The sequence below is a fragment of the Myxine glutinosa genome, chromosome 11 (genome assembly GCF_964187855.1).
Source record: "Myxine glutinosa chromosome 11, kmMyxGlut1.1, whole genome shotgun sequence".
NCBI lineage: Eukaryota > Metazoa > Chordata > Myxini > Myxiniformes > Myxinidae > Myxine > Myxine glutinosa.
Window position 1 is genome coordinate 1,041,319 of NC_136271.1, and position 18,882 is coordinate 1,060,200.

The window sequence follows — 18,882 nt, forward strand, 5'->3', positions numbered from 1 at the left end:
AATGGCCAACGGTCCGTTCTCGAGATGTAACGGCAGTCCAATGATTCTCTTCGGAATCAACCGCAAAACCTGTCACGCAGGTTTATCTGTCACAGCGATAACAACTCTGTCACAGGAATCCCTTTCCCAGGAAACCCCAAAGTTCGCTAGTGACCTCCGTTGGCCAGCGTTTACTCCAGACCTCCAAACAGCTCGGCTTCTGCCCCGACCTCACTCGCTCCGCCTCTTCTTTTTTTTTCTTTCTTTCTCTTCTTCCTCGTCCGGTTCCTGATCCGGTTTCCGGTTTCTTTTTAAAATATCAACTTTTTTTACCTTTTGAAAACAGTAATCTCTATTTCACCTAAATGATAACAATAATAGCACATGCAACCAAAAATGTTTACAGTGGATGAGAACCACAACAACGGAAGTGACGAATCCGTAACTGCTTTTTCCACCTTTCTGTCAGCCAACCTTCGCCTTACCATGTCATGCAACTGAGACACAAAGTATACAGTATTCTCATTCAGCAATTTGTTTTCAACTTCCGACACGATTGTTTCAAATGCACATTTACACTCATCGACACTATCAGGATCAGTTGACTGATCTTGTGCACTACCACTAGGCCTACATCGAAGCAAATATGAAGTCAAGCATGATTTATGATAGCGAAAGTCATTGGCAATTAAGTCCATACAACCGTCACCATGTCCATGTATCATGTGAAGCATTGCAAAGTCATCCAACTCTTTTGCTTTTTGCAATATAGTGTCCTCCCGATCTTTCGTTGCGACAAGGGTCAGTTTATGCTGACCCTTTTTATCCCTCTCCTTGCCACAGATGAAACATACCATGGTAAATTCTGCCTTTGAAGTTGAAGATCTGGTGACAATCTGGTTTTCTCAACAATATCATCCTCAGTTGTTTTGGAACGTTTCTTTTGATCAACAGATTTCTTGTTCGTATACATATTGCGACATCTTCGGTGATATTTTGGTTGTTTATCAAAAAATGCATCTCTGCAAATGATGTCATCTTGGAGACGACTAGCAGTGTCATCATGGCGGTGTGTCACAGCGTATAAGAGAGTATCATACCCGTTGTTAGTCACCTGCTGCAGGGTATCATGGGTGGTTTTCTGACATATTATGCAGCAAGTAAAGTCAGTTTTGAGAAGAGACGGACTCTTGCTTTTCCTTCCAAACTGTAGCTCGGTGAGTTCTGCCATGGGTAGACTTTGGATGTTGTAACTTGAAGCTGAAAGGCAAAGTGCAAGGCGTCAAATTTTCAGTGAAATCCAACCATGCCAATGGAAATAAAATAAAATGACGCTAGCCCCGCAAATCGGGAGCTGTACTACTCGGCCATAAAATGAAAATGGCAACAAGATGGCAGCTGTGGTGTGGCCATATTGGATGAAGAGTCATGCTGGAAATCAAAAGGAAGCTTCCTCTATCCATGCGCAACACACAACTAAGAAATTGGATGAACTGACAAAGACATTTTTTAGTTAATGGGTGGAAACCAAATTCAAGATGGCAGCTCTGGCAGCCATATTGGATATGGGATTTGGCCTGAAATGAAAAGGAAGCTTCCTGTACCAACCCCCCAACACATCAGTAAGAAATGGGATCAATCGGCCAAGGTATTCTTTAGTTAGTGGGCGGAAACCAAATTCAAGATGGCGGCTCTGGCAGCCATATTGGATATGGGATTTGGCCTGAAATGAAAAGGAAGCTTCCTGTACCCACCCCCAACACATCAGTAAGAAATGGGATCAATCGGCCAAGGCATTCTTTAGTTAGTGGGCGGAAACCAAATTCAAGATGGCGGCTCTGGCAGCCATATTGGATATGGGGTCGGGCCGGAAATCGAAAGGAAGCATCCTCTACTCTGCCCCAACACACCACCGAGAAATGGGATAATGATCATGCCGGTAGAATTAGCCTGCATTCTCTCAGAAGGGGGACTGAATAACTGTGTCCTTATGGGCTTCCGTAGATTCCATAAAAATGTACACATGTTACATAATGTACAAGCCCAGCCTAAAGTACTCAAAAGTACAGCCAAAAAATCTAATCACTGCAAACTAATTACCTGTTAATGAGGCATAATACTTCTTTTATGATTATGTAACACGAGGTGTCTATCATATTTCACGATTATAGGATGTGATGGATTAAATTTTAATTTCCAGATAGATTTTCTGGTTCTTTCAAGCATGACAAATGAGAGGTCAATTGCACCTCCAATTAATGACACACTGAAGAGCTCTTTGTTTTTAAGGTATGGTGGCTCATTAGGGACTCTCCTTTAAATGAGTTCGCATTGGGCTTAAACACTTACCTTTGGCCTATTGTCGCTTGATTTAGCTGCCACTCCCATCACACAAATTGAAGATAATGATGTGTATATTTACATAAAAATGAACAAGTAGGATCAACAACTAACATCAAAGAGCTATAGTTACTGAACATCTTCTGTAAATTTTCAATAAAATTGTAACAGATGAAAAATGGTAAAACGACACGAAGGGTTAATGTGAAAGACACACAAGGGTTAATATCGGCAAGCAAAGGGTTAAATTGGTTTAAATGGTCAGGATATGTACTTTATCAATACAATTTATAATATACTCATGTTTTAATCATGCAAGTAGTGCAAAACCACTTTCATTATAATAACCTATATTTTCGCCATTTTTCGATTTTGCTCAAAGACATTAAGGGGTTAATTCTCAAAACCTGTATTCCCATCACACATCGCTTGATTATTAAAAACCTGGTTGTATGGTACTCTTAAATTTGTGCGAGTGGCATTCATTTATTGTTATGGGTTTGGGTACAGTGGGGTCATTTATACCCCTGACCCCTAGATTTTCACCTGACCCTTCTGAGCGTGACCTTTTGACCCCTAAAACTGTACTCAGTGACCCCAATGAAAATTTTCTGATACCAATTTTTAGCCCAGCCTAATACCTTTATGATGATACCGACAATGTTACAATACAACAATTGCAACATGGTGAAATAGCCATTTACATTTCCCCTACCCCTAATTTTAGGGCTGAAATTTGCCACGTCAACAGATGATAAATTCAGCCGAATCGGCACTTTCGCAAGAGAGTTGCCCAAGCAGGCCACGCTAGACATGTGCACCATGGTCCATTCTACCAAAAAACACCAAAGACAAAAGTATGTTCTTCCATGACTACCTCAACCCTTTTTCAGCACATTTCTGCTCTCTGGCTCCCCTACTATACGAAAGGGACTTGTATGGTGGTCGCCATTGCGTCTTAGCGGTTTCCTAAAACCACAACGTGTTTTAGGAGTTTAAGGTGTTTTCGGTATTTAACGTGTTTAATGTGTTTAACATGTTTAAGGTGTTTAACGTGTTGAAGGTGTTTAACATGTTGAAGGTGTTCAACATGTTTGAGGTGTTTAATGTGTTGGAGGTGTTGAAGGTGTTTAACATGTTTGAGGTGTTTAATGTGTTGGAGGTGTTTAACATGTTTGAGGTGTTTAATGTGTTGAAGGTGTTGAAGGTGTTTAACATGTTTGAGGTGTTTAATGTGTTGGAGGTGTTGAAGGTGTTAAACATGGTTGAGGTGTTTAATGTGTTGAAGGTGTTTAACATGTTTGAGGTGTTTAATGTGTTGAAGGTGTTTAACATGTTTGAGGTGTTTAATGTGTTGAAGGTGTTTAACATGTTTGAGGTGTTTAATGTATTGGAGGTGTTGAAGATGTTTAACATGTTTGAGGTGTTTAATGTAATGGAGGTGTTGAAGATATTTAACATGTTTGAGGTTTTAATGTATTGGAGGTGTTGAAGGTGTTTAACATGTTTGAGGTGTTGAATGTGTTGAAGGTGTTTAACATGTTTGAGGTGTTTAATGTATTGGAGGTGTTGAAGATGTTTAACATGTTTGAGGTGTTTAACATGTTTGAGATTTTTAATGTGTTGAAGGTGTTTAACATGTTTGAGGTGTTGAATGTGTTGAAGGTGTTTAACATGTTTGAGGTGTTTAATGTATTGGAGGTGTTTAACATGATTTTGGTGTTTAATGTGTTGAAGGTGTTTAACATGTTTGAGGTGTTTAATGTATTGGAGGTGTTGAAGATGTTTAACATGTTTGAGGTGTTTAATGTGTTGAAGGTGTTTAACATGTTTGAGGTTTTTAATGTATTGGAGGTGTTGAAGATGTTTAACATGTTTGAGGTGTTTAACATGTTGAAGGTGTTTAATGTGTTGAAGATGTTTAACATGTTTGAGGTGTTTAACATGTTTGAGGTGTTTAATGTAATGGAGGTGTTGAAGGTGTTTAACATGTTTGAGGTGTTTAATGTGTTGGAGGTGTTGAAGGTGTTGAAGGTGTTTCACATGTTTGCAGTGTTTAATGTGTTGAAGGTGTTTAACATGTTTGAGGTTTTTAATGTGTTGAAGGTGTTCAACATGTTTGAGGTGTTTAATGTAATGGAGGTGTTGAAGGTGTTTAACATGTTTGAGGTGTTTAATGTGTTGGAGGTGTTGAAGGTGTTTAACATGTTTGAGGTTTTTAAGGTGTTGAAGGTGTTTAACATGTTTGAAGTGTTTAATGTGTTGAAGGTGTTTAACATGTTTGAGGTGTTTAATGTGTTGGAGTTGTTTGACATGTTTGAGGTGTTGAATGTATTGAAGGTGTTTAACATGTTTGAGGTGTTTAATGTATTGGAGGTGTTGAAGATGTTTAACATGTTTGAGGTGTTTAATGTGTTGAAGGTGTTTAACATGTTTGAAGTGTTTAATGTGTTGAAGGTGTTTAACATGTTTGAGGTGTTTAATGTGTTGGAGGTGTTTGACATGTTTGAGGTGTTGAATGTATTGAAGGTGTTTAACATGTTTGAGGTGTTTCATGTGTTGGAGGTGTTGAAGGTGTTTAACATGTTTGAGGTTTTTAAGGTGTTGAAGGTGTTGAACATGTTTGAGGTGTTTAATGTATTGGAGGTGTTGAAGATGTTTAACATGTTTGAGGTGTTTAATGTGTTGAAGGTGTTTAACATGTTTGAAGTGTTTAATGTGTTGAAGGTGTTTAACATGTTTGAGGTGTTTAATCTGTCGGAGGTGTTTGACATGTTTGAGGTGTTGATTGTGTTGAAGGTGTTTAACATGTTTGAGGTGTTTAATCTGTCGGAGGTGTTTGACATGTTTGAGGTGTTGATTGTGTTGAAGGTGTTTAACATGTTTGAGGTGTTGAATGTGTTGAAGGTGTTTAACATGTTTGAGGTGTTTAATGTGTTGGAGGTGTTGAAGGTGTTTAACATGTTTTTTTCACCCGGTACCTACCCTACCCCTACCCCCCTAACCTCTTACTCTTTGTTTGATGACTGAAATGCAACGCAATTGTTTAAAAATAATAATAATTACCTTCTCTCCTCGCGGTGTCCGCTCCCTCGCCCGCGTCCACATATTGAATCGACGTTTTTACTTTTAAATGTTTAACCCCCCCCCCCCCCCCCTGCCATGTTGTATTCCTTTGTATACAATAATTCGCTTTTTTTGTTCCTTTTCAAAAGGCTGCAATCAATTTGCTCATTAAATCTTTCCATCCCAAAAAAAAAAATTCCATCTCGTACAGTTCTTTCATTTCTTCATTTTCTGAAGAAAGTTCTCTCACTTCATTCTCTCACTTTCATTCCACCCCTCAAACGTTCTCAAACGGATCTCTGATTTGAAACCCAGTTTGTAATAAATGTTCGATTTCATTTAATCTTTCAAAACTTTCAATTCTCCCCCGTCACCCCAATCCCTCAAAACTCCCAACTCACCCCTCCCCTTCTAATCTCCCCTCACTCCTCCTCCTCAATTCTCCCCCGTCACACCAATCCCTCAAATCTCCACCTCACCCCAATCCCTCAAAACTCCCAACTCACCCCTCCCCTTCTAATCTCCCCTCACTCCTCCTCCTCAATTCTCCCCCGTCACACCAATCCCTCAAATCTCCACCTCACCCCAATCCCTCAAAACTCCCAACTCACCCCTCCCCTTCTAATCTCCCCTCACTCCTCCTCCTCAAATCTCCCCCGTCACCCCAATCCCTCAAATCTCCACCTCACCCCAATCCCTCAAAACTCCCAACTCACCCCTCCCCTTCTAATCTCCCCTCACTCCTCCTCCTCAATTCTCCCCCGTCACCCCAATCCCTCAAATCTCCACCTCACCCCAATCCCTCAAAACTCCCAACTCACCCCTCCCCTTCTAATCTCCCCTCACTCCTCCTCCTCAAATCTCCCCCGTCACCCAAATCCCTCAAATCTCCCCCTCACCCATCCACTTCAAAACTCCCAACTCACCCCTCCCCTTCTAATCTCCCCTCACCCCTCCTCCTCAAATCTCCCCCGTCAACTCTCCCCCTCAAATCTCCCCTGTCACCCCTCCCCCTCAAATCTCCCCTCAGCCCTCCCCTTTAAAATCCCCCCTCACCATTTTTCTTCAATTTCCCCCTCTCACCCCTCCTCCTCAAAGTTGCCTCTTAACTCCTCCACAAAGCTGCCTCCTCCCAACTTCCTATCCCTTTCAACTCATACCTCCACATCCTCCAACCTTCTACTTCACTCTGCCCCACTCAAACAACTCCTCTCTGTGCCTCATTCCATCACCATCAAAACTTTTGTCCTCATCCTTCCCCTTCCCCTGGCTCTCCTGCAATCTCCGACACACTGTAAACAGCTCTCCCTACCTCTCACTCTCCTCCCTCATCTTTCCCTACCCCTCCCTTGTCCTGTATCCGATGTCCCCCCCCCCCCTCCTTCTTCCTTAACAGTATGGACCTCAAACATCCGGGACCTTCGTTCAAACCTGACTGATCTCTCCATACAGGTTGCTTCAGACAATCCAGACTTGATCTGCTCAACAGAAACTTTCCTCCTTCAAGACATCTCTCATTCCTTAATATCTCTTCCTGGTTACTCCCTCCTCCGGTATGATAGACCTGAGCCTCGTCCTGGTGGTGGGGTTGCTATCTTTATCAAAAACTCTCTTCCTCACTCTCCTTGCACTGCCCTCTCTCCACCACACCCCCAGGAGTACCTATGGCTCCGGCTTCCTCTCCGCTCCTACGTTTTGTTCAGATGTGTTTTGTACCGTCCTCCAAACAGTGATGACTCCATTTACATCTCGCTGACTGACAACATGGACCAACTTCTATCCACTCATCCCAACTCTCTCTTCCTCATATGTGGCGACTTCAATTATCATCATGCCAGCTGACTGGGTCTGGGTACCTCTCTCACGAGCAATGGCGCCTCAGCAAAGGACTTCTGCTCATTGGGACTGACACAATCTGTCAATTTCCCGACCCGGATCTCAGTCAACGGTATATCATCTCTTCTAGACTTGGTCATGACCAAATTCCTTGCAAATGTCTGCGACTCTTCTTCTGCTCCAATCGGCTCATCTGATCATGTGCTTGTTAAAGTGGACATCTCTCTGGCCATTCTCAGATGGCCTCCTCAGCGTCGACGAGCCTGGCAGTTCAATCAGGCCATCTGGCACGGTCTTCAAGCAGCCATCAATCATCTGGACTGGTCTCCCATCTCTACTGCCTCGAATATCAACTCATCCTGGGAATTCTTCCAAAGTAAATTGCTCTCTCTCATGCACAGTTTTATCGCATCTTGTCTTCAGTTGTCTTACCCTTCCTCCTGTCCATGGTACACGGAATCTTGTGGTGAGGCAGCTGCCCTAAAACAACTTGCCTTCACCTCATGGAAGGGACATCCAACGGAATGTAATCTCCGTTCCTTCCACAAAGCACGGAGCAAGTGTGTGTCTACCCTCAGGAGAGCCAGGAAACTATCTCTCTACTCTCAATGCTGAACTCTCAAACATGTCTCCCTCCTCTGAATCCTGTTGGCGTTTTGTCAAATCCGTTTCTGGTGTTTGTTCCCCTTCCATCCCTTCTCTTACCTCAAATGTGGACAGAATGATTGGAATCTCCTGCGATGAAGCTAACTCCAACGGCCTTTCACTCACTCACCACAGGCAGGTTGGTGCTCTTTCTGTCTTCTACTGACTCCTCTCCGGCCTTGCCCCCCCAGCTCTCTCTGTGCTGAATGAATGAAAATGAATGATCGTTTTAAGGCCATTTTTCCCCACTACAGCGGGGGTTAGCCTTGCGGGCCCCATGACAATCATGGTTCCCTGTTTGAGGCAATGTTTTTATGGCCGGATGCCCTTCCTGACGCCAACCCTTGGTCACGCTCTTCGATGTGCAGGGATACAGTGTGCCTATTCTGTACACACAGTGATCATTCATCCCAGCAAGCTGGTACTCAATTTGCCGACCTCGGAAGGATGACAGGCTGAGTCAACCCCCCTGGCGTTAATTCAGCGATCGACCGGGATTCGAACCCAGGATCCTAGGATCCCAAGCCTGCACCCTGACCGCGACGCCAACACCAGGCTCCGTGCTCTCTCCCCCAAATATTCCTACAGGTCGCACAAGATCTGCCAGCAACCCTCTTATGGTTAAACTGCCAAAATCTAGGCTCTCTGCTCACCTTCACTCTTTCATTCCCCTTTTCTCCCGCCTCTGGAACAAACTCCCCCACTCCCTTCAATCCCACTCCTCCCTCCAGGTCTTCAAAACAGCTGTTCACCACCATCTCTTATCTTCCCCCATCCAAAACCTTGATCTTTTCTACCCCCACTAATTCACCCCAGATACACTTTTTTGAAAGTCCAACTTCTTTCCTGGAAGTTCTTGCAGTGTCCATATGTTTTATATCTCTCCCAACTCCCCCCAAGCCCTCTCATCCCACATTTCTCTCGATCTCCCTGCTCTAAAATGTCCTTCCTCCTCTCCCCCATATTGTCTACTGCCCCCCTTATTTTGTTTTATGTGTCAGTTTCACTTTTTGTGTGATTAATGTTAGCTCTTTCACGAGCTTCGATCATGTATACAAAAAAAAAAAAAAAAAAACCTCGACACTGCTTCTGCAACTGGAGCTGACAGCATCAGCCCACGGGTCCAAAAATCCTGCTCTGCCGCTCTTTCACTCCCTCTCTCTGTTCTCTTCACCCTCTCTTTTGCTCAAGGTCATCAGCTTGGAAATCAGCCAACATTACCGCTTCACACAAGAAAGCTGCAAAAACAGATCCTTGCAACTACAGACCAATCAGCCTTCTCCCAATTTTCGGCAAAGTCATGGAATCCATCATTGCTTCTGACATCAAATCCTTCCTCTTCTCCAATGGCTTGATCTCTGATCATCAAATTGGTTTCAGACCTGGTCACTCTACTCTGGACATGCTGCTTCTGCTTTCTCAACAATGGATGGAGGTCCTCAATGTCAAACAGGATATCAGAGCTGTCTCTCTTGACATATCATGTGCCTTCAATACGGTCTGGCACCCCGCTCTGCTCTCCAAACTCTCCTCCGATGGTATCCATGGAAATATCCACGCATGGCTTGCCGACTTACTCTCCGGTCGCAGTCAACGTGTGGCCCTGAATGGGTTTCTCTCATCTCCCCTTCCTGTTCAGGCTGGAGTTCCCCAAGGCAGTATTCTGGGCCCTGTGATTTTTCTAATCTTCATCAATGATCTTTCGGTCACTGGAAAATCCTCTCTATCTCTTTGCTGATGACTCCACTCTCTGCCACTCCATACCTCATCCCTCAGATCGGCAGTCTGCAGCCTTCTCACTCTCTGCAGACCTGGACAAAATCACAGACTGGGCAAACAAGTGGAACATGTCTTTCAATCCTGACAAATCTCACATTCTTACTATGTCTCTACAAAAAGACCGACTGGACAAACCTTCCCATCTACTTTCTGAACAATCCTCTCCAAGAAGTTCTGGCACTCAAGCCTTTGGGTCTCACTATCTGCCATGATCTTTCCTGGGAAAACAACATTTCCAAGCTGGCCTCCAAAGCCAGTCGACGACTGGGCATCCTCCATCATGCGAGGTCCTTCTTTGGCACACCTGACCTCCTCACCACATACAAGGCTTTCATCCGCAGCTCAATGGAATCCTACTCTCCCCTCTGGGCCGGTGCTCCTACCTCACACCTAGCTCGTCTTCACGTGGTTGAAACCAAAGCTTTCAGAATCATTGGAATCTCCCGCGATGCAGCTAACTCTGAGGGTCTACCACTCGCTCACCACAGGCAGGTAGGTGGTCTTTCTGTCTTCTACTGACTCCTCTCAGGCCTAGCTCCCCCTGTTCGGTCTGTGCTCTGTCCCCCAAATATTCCTACAGCACACAAGATCTGACAGCAACCCTCTTCTGGTGAAACTGGCAAAACCAAGACTTTCTGCTCACCTTCACTCCTTCATTCCTCTTTTCTCCCGCCTTCGCCTCGGGAGACGAAGCGGAAGTAAAGAAAACCCGCTGCGACCTTCGCAGAGCGATCAGGGCAGCAAAGCGAAAATACAGAGAAAAGATTGAGACACAGCTAAGTGGTAATGACTCACGTAGTATGTGGCAGGGACTACACATAATATCGGACTTTAAAGGGAGTCCCAGCTGTGTAGCTAACGTTGCAGCCACCCTACCAGACGAGCTAAATGTTTTTTACGCCTGTTTTGAGGTTCATAACACAAACGTCCTGGAGGGAGTCACCACCACCGCCGACCCGTCCAGCACTCTGGCCGTCACCGAGGCCGACGTACGCAAGGCATTCAGGCACATCAACATCCGCAAGGCGGCTGGACCAGATGGCATCCCAGGCCGAGTGTTTAGAGAGTGCGCGGCGCAGCTGGCTGGTGTGTTTATGGACATAGTCAACCTCTCCCTTTCTACGTGTACAGTCCCCTCCTGCTTTAAGTCATCCATCATTGTTCCAGTGCCGAAGAAAAGTAAGGTAACGTGCTTAAATGACTGGCGTCCTGTTGCCCTCACTCCCGTAGTGAGCAAATGCTTTGAGAAGCTGGTTAAGGATCTTATCCGTAGCATGTTACCACCCACCCTAGACCCCACCAATTTGCTTACTGGCAAAACAGATCCATGGACGATGCCATAGCCACAACACTCCACACTGCCCTCACCCACCTGGAGAAGAGGAACTCCTATGTGAGGATGCTGTTTGTAGATTACAGTTCAGCATTCAATACAATAGTCCCCTCCAGACTCGATACCAAGCTAAGGGGCCTAGGATTTAACCCCAGCCTGTGCAGCTGGATCCTGAACTTTCTGTCTGGTCGATGCCAGGTGGTGAGGATGGGCTCCAACACCTCTGTCCCTCTGACCCTCAACACAGGAGCCCCGCAGGGTTGTGTACTGAGCCCCCTCCTCTACTCCCTGTACACCCATGACTGTGTGGCAACGCACAGCTCCAACTCAGTGATTAAGTTCGCCGACGACACAACAGTGATAGGCCTGATCACCGACAGGGACGAGACGGCCTATAGGAGAGAGGTCAACAACCTGACACAGTGGTACCAGGAAAACAACCTCTCTCTCAACATCAAGAAAACAAAGGAGCTGATCGTGGAATTAAGGAAGAGAGGAGATAGGCTGGACCCCATCGCCATCAACAGGCCTGCTGTTGAGAGAGTCAGCAGTTTCAAGTTCCTCGGCATCCACATCACCGAGGACCTCACTTGGAACGAGCACACCAGTCAAGTGGTGAAAAAGGCTCAGCAACGCCTCTTCCACCTCAGACGGCTGAAGAAGTTCGGCATGGGGCCGAATATCCTACGGGCCTTCTACAAAGGCACAATAGAGAGCATCCTGACTGGGTGCATCACTGCCTGGTATGGGAACTGCACTGCCCTCAACCGCAAAGCGCTGAGGAGGCTGGTCAGCCCAGCGCATCAGTGGATGTGAGCTTCCCTCCATCCAAGATATACAGTCACGTGAAAAAGTAAGTACACCCCATGTAAAGTTTGGACTTTTTCAACATATTTCAATATACAGCTATTTGATCTTCATTTCAACAATATTGATAGATAAAGGTGATATAATATAACAAATATCATGAAACATTTACATTTTGTAGTCCATTATATAATTTACATAAACATAAATGCAAATTTCGCATGTGGAAAAAGTAAGTACACCTCGACATTTATCACTACTTCAAATACCTAAAATTAGAATCAGGTGCACCACCTCAGGTGCAAATGATTAGGACATCGTTAGAGAGGATCTTGGAGGAACCTGTCTTATTTAAACCTCAGATATTTAGTTTGGTTTGCTCTTTGTTGTTTAAGTGTGCGGCGTCACCATGCCGAGAGCTCTCTGAGGCCTTCAGAAAGAAGGTTATAGATGCCTACGAGTCTGGGATTGGGATTTTTTTTAAATCTTCAAACAATTTGAAATCAATCATTCGACTGTCCGGAAGATCATCTACAAGTGGAGAAGATTCCAAACAACTGCCAGGCAGCCACAGCAAATTCAGCCCGAGAGCAGACCGCAAGATGCTGAAAGAAGTCTCTAAGAACCCCAGAATGTCATCACGGGACCTACAGGTAGCTCTTGCCACTGTTGATGTCAAAGTGCACGAGTCTACCATTAGAAAGAGGCTGCACAAATTTGATCTACATGGGAGGTGTGCCAGGAGGAAACCTTTGCTGTCCAGAAGAACATCAGGGCAAGACTAAAGTTTGCCAATGTACACCGAGGCAAAGACCAGCACTTCTGGGACAATGTGCTCTGGACAGATGAGTCAAAGGTAGAGCTATTTGGCCACAGGACCAGAAGACATGTTTGGCGAAAACGAAAGACAGCATTTGACCACAAGAACCTGATACCAACTGTAAAGCATGGTGGTGGAAATATTATGGTTTGGGGCAGCTTTGCTGCATCAGGGCCTGGTCAGCTCACCATCATAGAATCCACTATGAATTCTTCATTGTACCAGAGGGTGCTTGAGGATAATGTGAGGCCATCTGTCGGAAAGTTGAAGCTCAGCCGAAGGTGGACCTTGCAACATGATAATGTCCCTAAACATACCAGTAAATCCACCAAGGAATGGCTGAAAAGAAAGAAATGGAGGGTTCTGAAATGGCCAAGTCAAAGCCTGGATATAAATCCCATCGAGATGGTGTGGGGGGATTTGAAACGACCTGTGCATGCAAGAAACCCCTCAAACATCGCACAGCTGAAAGAATTCTGCATGGAGGAGTGGGCAAAAATTTCTCCCAGTCGATGTCAGAGACTGGTAGACAGTTATAAGAAACGCCTACTTGAGGTTGTTTCTGCCAAAGGGGGCAATACCACCTATTAGAGCCAAGGGCGTACTTACTTTTTCCACATGCGAAATTTGCATTTATGTTTATTTAAATTATAGAATGGACTACAAAGCGTAAATGTTTCATGATATTTGTTATATTATATCACCTTTATCTATCAATATTGTTGAAATGAAGATCAAATAGCTGTATGTTGAAATATTGTTGCGGATTTGAGAATCCTGTAATTGTTGTAAATATCACCCTCTGTAAATAGTAATTCTTTGTACAGACTTGGCATTTAATATGGAATATTTTTTTTGTTGGGGTGAACTTACTTTTCAAGTTGACTTAGAACCAAAAGTTCATTGGAATTATGTTGAAATTATTCTAGATTTTGTTAACGTGACCTTTAAAAGAAACAAAAACCACATTTGACATTTCGAAGCAAATAAATTGATCCTTGAAAGTGATGTAAACTGATATTGAACTCAATTCACGGACAGTACTGTGTTAAACTTCTGTACGTTTTCCAGAAGTATTTCTTTATTTTGCACATTAGCCAAATTTTTTCTTAACAAAAACAAAAGTTAAATTATGACTGGGATTACGGCCAGTAAAATTACAGTTCAGTACTTCGTGTAACCCCCACGAGCATTCAGGAGAGCACGTACATGTTGAGGCATGCTGTTCACGAGATTTGCCAAGGTTTGGACAGGAATCGCTTGCCATGCAGTGACAATAGCCTGCTGCAATTCACGCACAGAGGTCGGCTGCTGGTCCAAGTTGTCGATTTGACGCGTTAATTCTGCCCACAAGTTCTCTATCGGATTCATATCCGGGGACATGGCAGGCCACTCCATATGCTCTACACCACGGTCAGCAAGAAAGTGTTCGATCATGCGAGCATGATGAGTCCGTGCATTGTCATCTTGGAAGACAAAGTTTCCTCGAAAGGCTACACGAGCAAATGGAAGCAATGTTTCTTCCAGAATGGCCCTGTACTTGAACTGGTTCAGGTTTCCATTCGGAACAACCAGGTCAGTTTTGCCCCCTGCATGAAAAGCAGCCCAAACGGTCACCCCACCACCTCCAGCTTGGACTCTTGGCACTATACAATCTTCGTTGTAGGCTTCATGCACTTGTCTGCGCACTCAGACATGGCCATCTTGACGATAGACCAGAACTCAAGACTCGTCACTGAAGATCATGTGATTCCAGTGTCCTGGCTGCCATTGACGGTGCTCTCTGGCCCACTGCAATCGGTGCTGGCGGCGTTGTCTTGTCAGGCGTGGCATTCTCAGGGGACGCCTGGCACGATAGCCTGCTTGAACAAGTCGTTGGTTGACTAGCCTTCTGGATACAGGCACATTTGTCAGTTGCTGCCACTCAGCCGTAAGCCGAATAGCTGACTTGGTACGGCCATTGCGGACTAACCGGTGCAGCTGGCGATCATCCCTCCTTGTGGTTCTGCGGGGACGTCCTGGCCTCGATATTGGAGGAGGGACACCCCTCTGAGCATTTCGTTTCGGGATCTTTGACACCTGACCTTGAGTGATGCCATACTGCCGAGCAATAGCACACTGTTTCATGCCGGAATTTCGTAAAGCCACCACTCCATGACAAACAGCATTGTCGAGTTGACGGACCATCTCCAGAGGAAGCGGCAATAACTGTTGGAGACGTGCAGCAGTTGTTTTCCACTAATGCAGAACGCAACAACCCTTATATACCCGATTGTGAAGCCAATCGTCAAATGTACCTGTCCGTACATTTTGTCACGCCACCTGTGATATAATCCTGTTATTGACTTCTTGCTGCGACAGACAATCAGTGACATGGTTCTTTTAACAAAGAAATCACCGAAGCATAAAAGAAACTCACCAGATTGATATTCTGAGTTCAGAAAGGAAACCCAAGTCAAGAAAAAAAAAAATATTCCATATTAAATGCCAAGTCTGTAAATACCTCCATTTGTGTAAAGGTCAAAGGTCGTCCCATTAGCTAGTCCATGTACAAGCACGTAGCCAATCATAGAACCTCTCTATAGTTATTTCTTTATTATGTGTATCAGTTAAGGCTCTGTTTTCCACTAGTTGACATTGCATTGCACCAAATGAAATAAGATAGTTCCCCTTTCAAGTTTCCCCCAAATCGTCTCCTCAAAATGCAAGTGACAGTTGGGCTGTTTTCGGCGGCGTTGGCCGCCGTTGCATTGGGCGGTTTTCATTACCATTATTTTCACCCCAAGACTCCATCGCACACGAGGCCAAGGAAGGGGCAGGAGCCGCCGGATCACGGGCGTGGCACCACCTCGTCATAAAAGGTGGAGCCAAAGAGCCCTTGCCCACCAATCAGCGCTGAGGTGAGCAAAAACCGGAGGCGTGGCATAGGAGTTGGCGGATCATGGCGCCATGCGCGATATAAGCGCACACACAAGCCTTTTCGCGGCAGATGCGTGACCCAGCTGAGTTCTGCACAAGAGAGATTTCTGCAGAGAGCCGCTTCAACCAGCCCCATTTCAACCAGCCGCGTGAAGCCCTGACGGGGCAGCGAGTGACCCTGCCGGTGTGCGGTGTAAAGCCGAATACGAGGAACTGCCGGCTCTTCGCTTCCCGCCTGGAGCGGACCCGCTTGCTGTGCCCTGTGGTCCCACCTTCGCATCCTTCCCGCCATTCCTGCCTGAGAATTCCCCATTCGTGTAAGTCTGACTGTCGTCTGTCTGTCTGTGTTGTCTTGGGAATAAGTTAAGCCTGTATAGATAAGCTAGAATTGCACTGTGTCTTCTTCCTCTTCTATAATTATTTTCGTATCTTTCCTTCTCCCTTGGTTTTTTTTGATTGTGTACATAATTGGTTAATAAATTCCTGTTCCTCCTTACTTTGGCTTCTTCTTCCACATCCGATCGTCTTTGTGATTTCCCCCATTGAGTACCTGTGACACGATTTGGCCAACGCATATGAATCAGGTTTAGTCTTTGTTAATGGCTCGAACGTCGTGTTGCTAAAACCGCTTGGCAATGAGAACATATAAAACCGGGGTTCGAGCGGTACTTGTCTCCATGTTTTTCGGAGTGATTGGTGAAGGTATTCGGGAGAACACCTTGACCAATAACCCTGATCAATCCCACCTCGCAAAGGAGCGTTACAAGCACCAGGACCGGCGGAGACGGCCAGCTTAACAGGACAAGGGGATTAACCCCCCCTTGCTAACGGGAGAGCCATCCCCCATTTCCGTAACAATATGTTGAAAAAGTCAAAACTTTACATGGGGTGTACTTACTTTTTCACGTGACTGTATACAATGGGCAGTGTGTCAGAAAAGCCCGTAGGATTATAAAAGACCCCAACCACCCCAACCACGGACTGTTTCAGCTGTTACCGTCCGGCAAGCGGTATCGCAGCCTCAAGGCCCGAACTAACAGGCTAAGAGACAGTTTTTTTCATCAGGCAATCAGGCTCATGAACAATGAACACTGATTGCCGGTGACCTGTTGCCTGTCTGACTGCAACACACAACATATATTTCTATTACTGCCGCTGTTATCACTTTATTATCACTGTTCATCACTTTATTATTGCTGCTATTTACCATTATTATTGCTGCTATCCACCATTATTATTCTCGATTGACTATTATTATTCTTATGTTATTGTCGCTGTTATCACTTTATCAATGAAAAACTGCTACTTATTATTATTATTATTATTGCTGCTATTTACCATTATTATTCTCAACTGACTATTATTATTCTTATGTTATTGTCGTTGTTATCACTTTATTAATGAAAAACTGCTACTTATTATTATTATTGCTGCTGCTATTTACCATTATTATTCTCGACTGACTATTATTATTCTTATGTTATTGTCGCTGTTATCACTTTATTAATGAAAAACTGCTACTTATTATTATTATTATTATCATTGCTGCTATTTACCATTATTATTCTCGACTGACTATTATTATTCTTATGATATTGTCGCTGTTATCACTTTATTAATGAAAAACTGCTACTTATTATTATTATTATTATTATCATTGCTGCTATTTACCATTATTATTCTCAACTGACTATTATTATTCTTATGTTATTGTCGCTGTTATCACTTTATTAATGAAAAACTGCTACTTATTATTATTATTGCTGCTATTTACAATTATTATTCTCGACTGACTATTATTATTCTTATGTTATTGTCGTTGTTATCACTTTATTAATGAAAAACTGCAACTTATTATTATTATTGCTGCTATTTACCATTATTATTCTCGACTGACTATTATTATTCTTATGTTATTGTCGCTGTTATCACTTTATTAATGAAAAACTGCTACTTATTATTATTATTATTATCATTGCTGCTATTTACCATTATTATTCTCGACTGACTATTATTATTCTTATGATATTGTCACTGTTATCACTTTATTAATGAAAAACTGCTACTTATTATTATTATTATTATCATTGCGGCAATTTACCATTATTATTCTCGACTGACTGTTATTATTCTTATGTTATTGTTGCTGTTATCACTTTATTAATGAAAAACTGCTAATTATTATTATTATTATTACTGCTGTTTACCATTATTATTCTAGACGGACTATTATTATTCTTATGTTATTGTCGCTGTTATCACTTTATTAATGAAAAACTGTTACTTATTATTATTATTGCTGCTGCTATTTACCATTATTATTCTCGACTGACTATTATTATTCTTATGTTATTGTCGCTGTTATCACTTTATTAATAAAAAACTGCTACTTATTATTATTATTATTGCTGCTATTTACCATTATTATTCTCGACTGACTTATTGTTCTTATGTTATTGTCGCTGTTATCACTTTATTAATGAAAAACTGCTACTTATTATTATTATTGCTGCTATTTACCATTATTATTCTCGACTGACTTATTGTTCTTATGTTATTGTCGCTGTTATCACTTTATTAATGAAAAACTGCTACTTATTATTATTAGAGCTGCTACTTACTCCTTATTCTTATTATATATTGTTATTATTGTTGCTATTTCTTATTCTATATTGTTATTTTATTCATTGTTGCTGCAAAGTCGAGGAGCCAATACTTAAGAATTTTACTGCCTTATATTTGTGTGGGACATGTAATAATAGAATCTTGAATCTCTGGAACCGTATACCCCTTCACCCCCACCCCACCCCCACAGCCCCCTACCTTATCTGCTGTTGTGCTTATGTGCTTCCCTCTCTCTCCCCATCTTGTCTCCCCTTCCACATGTTATGTTGTATGTGTCCGTTTATGTTTTTTGTGTTTGTGCGAAGGTATGTTTAATGTGCTCTTCCACGAGCCTCGATCTTGTGTATAAAAAAAAGAAAGAAAAGAAGAAGAAGGTGTTTTCGGTGTTTAATGTGTTTTCGGTGTTTCGGAGTTACCTCTGACCCAGGTCGTGTTGATTCCAGGTACCATGATGTCCTGGTGCATCAACGTGGAATGGGTGGTGGGGGGCGAGGAGGAGGGGGGCGGACGGGGAGAGGGAGGGGGAGGAGGGGCTGGTACATGGTTCTCTTTAACTTTGGAGTATTCTCCTTATTCCGAGGTCACATGTGCGAAAGCCGAAAGGTGAAGCTGACGACATGAAACAGCGAGCGAGCACCTGAGTGGTCGTTCATGTGCAGGCGACCTGGTCCGTGCCGGAAATGACGTCGGGTTTGTGTTTTTATTATTTACAAGCAAAGAGAAGTGGGAGTTC

At 43.5% G+C, this 18,882-nt stretch overlaps 1 long non-coding RNA gene across 1 annotated transcript; it reads right to left on the reverse strand.

Moving 5' to 3' along the window:
• Positions 1–498: 498 nt before the first annotated feature.
• On the reverse strand, positions 499–18,831 carry LOC144894219 (uncharacterized). The gene is made up of 2 exons (XR_013624880.1): positions 18,566–18,831; positions 499–1,239 (listed from the first exon to the last, which is right to left on the reverse strand). It is a non-coding gene; the product is annotated as an uncharacterized LOC144894219 (long non-coding RNA).
• Between the last annotated feature and the right edge of the window lie 51 nt (positions 18,832–18,882).